The sequence below is a fragment of the Palaemon carinicauda genome, chromosome 3 (genome assembly GCF_036898095.1).
Source record: "Palaemon carinicauda isolate YSFRI2023 chromosome 3, ASM3689809v2, whole genome shotgun sequence".
Lineage (NCBI taxonomy): Eukaryota > Metazoa > Arthropoda > Malacostraca > Decapoda > Palaemonidae > Palaemon > Palaemon carinicauda.
The window spans coordinates 29,570,379-29,577,878 of NC_090727.1; positions in this window are offsets into that span (position 1 = coordinate 29,570,379).

Here is a 7,500-nt window from a genome sequence, read left to right on the forward strand (position 1 = left end):
TAAGAATCGATTTGCAGTCTTAGAGACTTTAGGAGACAAATAGCAAACAATTAACGAATGATACTTTGGATACTATAAAAAGGAGACAAAGATAGAAGTTGATTGTTGGAAGTTTTTGAGGAAGTAATGAAAATTGCAAGGTAGAGCATGCTCAGCATTCCAGTATTGATAGTGAGGTCAAAAGAAAAGACAGAAATGACTGGCGAGAATATTTAGACAGGAAAGCAGATGAGTCTGACAAAGCTATGGATTCAGGGAGTGGCTATGGTATAAGAATTGTACATAGAATTATTATAGAAATCTCTACGGGAGCAAAGCAGAAGAAGCATATACCCATCAAAAAGAGAGATGGAGCTGTTATAACAACAGAAGATGAAGAAAGGCAACGTTGGGTGGAACACTTTAGTGGGGTCATGCATAGGAGATATAAAGGGATTAATTTGATTGATATACCTGAAGCTGAGGAATACCTTGATGTGCCCTTCAATGAATTCAGTGTGTTTGAAGTCGAAGCTATCTTTTAAAAAAACTCGAAGAGATGGGATGCCTCTAGTTATGATGGAATAACTGCTGAGATAATATTGGCCGAAAATGATGTGACTCCCAGATTACTTACAAGATTATTTTGTAGAATGTGGCATGAAGAGGCAAAGCCTGATGAATGGGAGCTAGGAGTGTTGGTGAAAACGGCAAATAGGAGATCTGACTGATTGCAATATTTACAGAGGTATCACACTTACGTCTGTTGTCATGAAAATACTATGTTGTTTATCCTCCTCATGCATTTTGTAATGCATAGAAGAGTTGGTGATGTTGGAAAAGGATTGGACTGGATTGGTAACAGGATATTAGCTGACATAGAGTATGCTGATGACGCTGTCCTTATTAGCAGAAAACCACAGGTCAAGATAAATAGAAGAAAGACAGAGATGAGGAGATTGGAACATGCAATGGAAGAGGAAATATCATTGGAAGGAAAAAGGTTTAATGAGGTGGAACCATTTAAATATTCAGGAACTATGATATCTACTACAGGGATTAAGATTTTGAGTTTAATGAAAGATTGAAAAAAAAACAAATGAGACAATGGCTAGGTTAAGTAATATCTGGAAATCAAATCGCCTGAAATTACATGTAAAAGTCTGGCTATATATCAGTTTAGTGAGATCGGTGTTACTGTGTGGATATGAGTCGTGGTATAACAACGAAACAATATCCAACAGATTTTATAGATTTGAAAACAAAGCCCTCAGAAGAATATTGGGAGTTAAATGGCAGGACAGGATTAGAAATGAAACTATAAGAGAGATCACTCAAGTGCCATACGTGGATGAGATCATGGTGAGGGGTAGATGGAGATGGTTTAGGCATGCTCTTCGCTCTCTCCAAGAGATTAGTTCACCAAACTTTCAACCAGGCTCCACAAGGCCCTAGAAGAGTTGGAAGACCCAGGCCTACATGGCTGAGGACTATGAAGCGCGAATTAGATGTTGAATGGAGAAGCATTGATTTAAAAGCTCAAGATAGAGACGAATGGCAATCTAACCGAGGGCCCTTGCGTCAATAGGCGTAGGAGGAGATGATGATATGTGGTTTCAAGCTATTTAACTCAAAGTGAGTCACTTTGCCTCCCTCTTCCGCTAAAAACCATTTTGTTGCTATACCAATGCAAAATAATGGATGCTCCTTATCTTTATAAATTACCACATACCATTTTCCTACAACTGAGGCTTCTTTATATGGAGGTGAAACGCTCTCCCAAAATTAATTAAATTCCTTTTGATTCGCTATCAGGACTATCCAAGTAGTTTGAATAATCACTATTAATTACCTTGGTCAATTTAGATTTTTTTATATTCACTTTAGCGTTTGCACACATTTTTCTTAGAAATCGAGAAATATTTGGTTGCTTTGTATTACCATCATTTGTTTTGTTTTTATTTCTCTTAATGCCTTTCTTTAGGGTTTTCCCTTTATTGATCTTCATTTCATCTCTTTTTCTTAAATCTTTGATTGCCTCCCTTTCTGTTACTATTTGAGCAAATGACTTTCTTATTCTTGTTTTGTTTTTATCATTCATGGTTGCTTTTTCTGTAAGATTATATTTTGTAGGTAAAAGTGTCTCTTTGATGGCTCATTCATAATATGATGTAAAAATAATAAGAATAAACTGGATATATACAACTTAGGACGAATATTGTTTATGGGATCAGCTTTGTCTGTCGTTGATATCTCTCACTATCATGCTGTTTACTCTAATGTTGCTGCATTGAACATTATATCAAAAAGGCAACACGCCAGCTGCATCTTTTCTATTGCGGTTATCAACATGGAAATTAGCAGAAAAGGGAAAACATATTTTCCCTAATATCTGAAATTTTCATTTGGATTTGTGAATTATTCTAGGGACAATGTATATACAAGAAAGATTTCTTTTTTCATTTATTGTAGCATTTGGGCTCTCGAGGATGTCACCAGGATTTGGTCGATCTTTTTGAAGGTTCCACCCCTGAGTGTCGACACCTTTGAGTGTGTCCCCAGTATTAGATAACTTTTTGAAAATCATGTCATATCCCTCAAGCTAGAAAAACAAACTTTTTGTAGATGTAACTCTCAGGGTGTCACCCCCTTTTAGGGTGTCACCCTGAGCAGACACTCCCCCCCCCCATACTGCACTCCAAATGTCTTATTTTATATGCTTATGATAACATATATGAAGATTTACACATAAAAGTATATTTGCGTGCTCGAATACAAAGTTTAATTTATATATTCATAATGTAAGGCAAAATTGGACAGTTTTCAATGCTATGGTGAGGCAAAATTGGACAGGCAACTTTCTCACTTTTTTCTTGGCGAGGCAAAATTGGACAGTCTTGGATTACGGACACAAAAATTTATGTAAGTCCATAATTTTTTTCTAGTATAGTTATATTGATAGTGACCACAAACTGTCATAATTTGGAAATTGAGCGTTGCTGCTTAACGGAGATACAGACGTGTCCATAATTGCCTCGCTGTCCAAAATTGCCTCGCCTCTAAGATATTTTTTTTTGATGAGATATAGGAATTTCTAATTCTCTGATGATTATGAGACAAACTATTTTTATAGATGAGACCTCCCTCTTTTGAAAGCATGTTTGATTTTTGGTCATAAATTATTAATACAGATTTTGTACAAAGGTTTCTAAAAAGGTGTCCAAAATTGCCTCGCCTTACTATATATATATATATATATATATATATATATATATATATATATATATATATATATATATATATATATATATATATAAATATATATATGAATATATATATATATATATATATATATAAATATATATGAATATATATATATATATATATATATATATATATATATATGTGTATATACAGTATCAGCCGTTAATAGTCCACTGCATAACAAAGACTTCAGACATATCCTTCTACTTGTGGCTGTTCATGTTCTTTCTATGCCAGTCCACACGCAAACTTTCTTAGTTCGTCAATCCATCGTCTTCTCTTCCTTCCCTTGCTTCTTTTGCAATCTCTAGGGACCAATTCTATTATTCTTAATGTATATCTATTATCTGTCATTCTTATTATATGTCTGCCCAGGTCCATTCCTTTTCCTTACATGTTAGAATATCCTTAACGTCATATTGCTCTCATAACCATGTTGCTCTTTTCTGTCTCTTAGTATTATTTCCATCATTACTCTTTCCATAGCTTGTAAGTAGCTTATGTTCTAGGCCGTTATTAGGGCTCCAAGTTTCTGATGCATAAGTTGAAAGTACAGTAGTAGGACCATGTCATTAAATTTTAGAGAAGAGGTCAATTTACTTTTCGTAACCTCATTTTTTTTTCCCAAAAGCTCTCCATTCCATCCTTATCCTTTGTATAATTTCGGTCTTGTGTCCTGGGGAAACATACTTTCTGCCTCAAGTACTTATATTCATTAACAATCTCTAGGTGTTCGTCCATTACTGATATTTGTTGTCTCTTTACACTTTCATTGAACATTATTTTAGTTTTACTTTATTCATTTTCAATCCCACATTTCTGCTTTCTCTATTCAAATCTTCTATCATCTTTTCTAATTCCTCGCTTGATTCACCAAATATAACTACCTGAATGTCATCTGCAAATCTTAAGTTGTTAAGGTATTCCCCATTAATTTTAATTACTACATTTTCCCAATTTAAATTCTAGAAACTTCTAGGCCCGCTGTGGATAATTTAGGAGAGAAGGGGTCTCCCTGTCTAACTCTTTCTCAATCAGAATTTTTTCATTAAGTTCATGTAGTTTTAGGATTGCTGTAATTCTTATATAGATATATTTAAGTGTTCTAACATAAGATTCATCTATTCCTTGTCTTTAAAATTCTTTCATTACTGCTGAGGTTTTGACAGAATCAAAAGCCTTCTCATAGTCTATAAAAGCCATGCATAGTGGTTTGTCAGATTCTGTTGATTTTTCCATCAGCTGGTTAATTACATGGATATGGTCTGTTGTTGAATACCCACTTCTAAAGCTTGGCAACTCTCTTGGTTGATTATAGTCTAGCTGTCTTTTTATTCGGCCTAATATAATCTTTGTAAGTATTTAACAATAGCTGAAGGAGATTTCATGGTAGTAAAACTGGCTGAACTTTACAGAATGCTCTATACCAGCAGCTTGAAAAAATTTTATCATACTAATTCGCAAAAAGGGAGACACAAAAGACCTGACAAATTGTCGCCCAATAAGAATACAAGAGTATTCTTATTGGGCGAAAATTTGTCAGGTCTTTTGTGTCTCCCTTTTTGCGAATTAGTATGATAAAATTTTTTCAAGCTGCTGGTATAGAGCATTCTGTAAAGTTCAGCCAGTTTTACTACCATGAAATCTCCTTCAGCTATTGTTAAATCAATTCTTAGGCTATCTTCTCTTGTTGCTTTGCTTCTTTTTATGCCTCTTAATGCTTTTTTTTTGCTTCATCTACTGTTACATTTGTTACAGGCTCTGGTGTTCCATTATTTCTTTTGGAAAAGCTATTTCTTATATCCGTTTTATATAGTATTCTATAGAAATCCTCTACAATTTTTATCACTCCATCTCAATTGTTGATAATATTTCCATTTTCGTCTTTTAAATCAAACATCTGCCGGGGTCCTGTTCCAGGTCTTCTTTTCATCAATTTAATGTTTCTTCCTTTCTGTAGTGTTTGGTCTGACAGTGTTTACCATATTTCTCATTTGCAATTTTCCTGAAAATATATAATCTCCATATACAATTGCTTATTAAACATGATGTTTTGAACACGTAAGGTATTTTCATTCATGCTTGTCTTCGCTACAATCAACATGATAACTATTAGTTTTGCTGAGTTATATCAGTCATCCGTAGAGCAGTCACTCAACGTAAGACCAACAGGTCATTAATCTTCTGTATATGCTTGCCTATATATGTATATTTTGCTTGCTCTGCAGTATTCGTATGCCTTACTTGGTCGCCAATGTTAGTCTTTATCCGTATGTAATAACTGATAGCCGATATTCGTGTTTTCTGTGTGTTTAGACACCAGTATTCGTATTTAGTATGTCATGCCCTTTCTCAAGAAGTCATACGCCGGTATTTCCTGCCAATATTTGTATGTCGGGCAAGCTCAATAGTATTCGTATATCGTACATGCTCGCCAATATACGTATGGCATGATTGCGCTTACACAATATTGAAACAACAACAACAGCAGCAATGGGAATTTTAATACCAATGACTTAGGTATATCCTCTCAGTTAAAACTAGGTAAAAATCTATTACATTTATTGAACTAAACCAGAATTTAGTGTACAACGGCAAAGAACAGGATATTGTATGATAATGGTAAACTTTTTAAAATAACCGGACTAATGAATATAAATGAGGTATCAACTTTCATCTAGTCCAATCGATCTCAGGATGCCAGAAAACTTCCAATCAATCAACCATCAAGTCAAATAGGTAGCACACGCAGCGAAGGACTCAAATAAAAATGGAAATCGCAGGTCAAATTTAACTCAATTTTCTCTGAAGATGAAACTGAAGTATTATATTTACTGAAAGAGAAATAGCTTTTGAATCTGCGCTTTAGTTACAACCTTTATAATGGGAAGCAGTCTTACTAATTATTGTCAATTTTTGGTTTTATTTTGCTTGCTTTAAAAATCACGAGGAGGCAACGACGAAACGTTAGGTAGTAATTATAAGGGTTAGATAACTGTTTGGTTGGTGGTGCTACAAATGTTCACTGCTTTTCCAGTTTTAGATTAGATGATAATACTTTGTATATCAGGCCCTGTTGTTGCATTGTTGATCTGATAACATCCTTGCTTGACAGTCTGTTGGACTGGGGTTCGGGACCTGCTTAAGCTCGCTAGTTTCTAATAGTGTTTGCAACCTCACCATGCCTTTGAGCTGGAGGTAGGTTGTTTGGGGGAAGCCTATAGTTCCACCTGCTGAGTCATCAGCAGACATTGCCTGGCCCTCCCTGGTCCTGGAGAGGTTTCTTGGGCGCTGATCATATGTGTATATTGTCAGTTTCTAGGTCCACATTGTCCTGTCCTTTGGCTCTGTCATTTATGATCGATCTTTATACTAAAACTTTCTTGTTAGCCCCCCTCTCTCTCTCTCTCTCTCTCTCTCTCTCTCTCTCTCTCTCTCTCTCTCTCTCTCTCTCTCTCTCTCTCTCTCTTTCTCTCTCGACGAAATATAACCTAAATTAGCAGCTGTGTAGGGCTTTCATTATACAATATATCAGTTTTAAGAATTTAATCATTGGTCAACTTTTCACAATACTGTGATTTTTTAAATCTATATATTAGTATTGTACTCATGAATAAAAGAAGTGGCTTCAAGTGATCATGTTCCATTATAATTTATTCTCGTATTCTAGACCGAGTTTCAATAAATGCAAATTTCCCATAAAATGATTATGCTCTAAAATACTTTCGTAAAATACTTATATATTTCGTACTTCAGTTCTCCTCTGAGGTTAGAAGTATTATTTATTTCGAAATTTCGAGTTCAGTCATTTATTTCTTTTCGATGGGATCCGGCGAATTTACCGACAACAATTTATCGACAACAATTCATCGACATGCTCGTTTTATCGACCGCACAATTTATCGACAAGCAATTCACCGAAATTCATCGACGACTATTCAATGTGATCGTTATACTCCTGAAACAGCCGACCCACTAAATTACCTCATTAGTTTTAGTTCAAGACTAGACTAAGTACTTCAATGAAAAATAGACATTGATTTACCTAACCATAAAATGCGATCGTTACAGTATAATCCTAAAACAGCTGATACACCTTACTCAATTAGATTAGTTCAAGACAAGACTTCGTACTTCATTGAAAAGTAGACAATGATTTAGTTAACCATTAAATGCGATTGTTATACTCATAAAACAGCACTTACCCAAATAGTTTTAGCTCAAGACAAGATTTCGTACTTCGGCGAAAAATAGGCT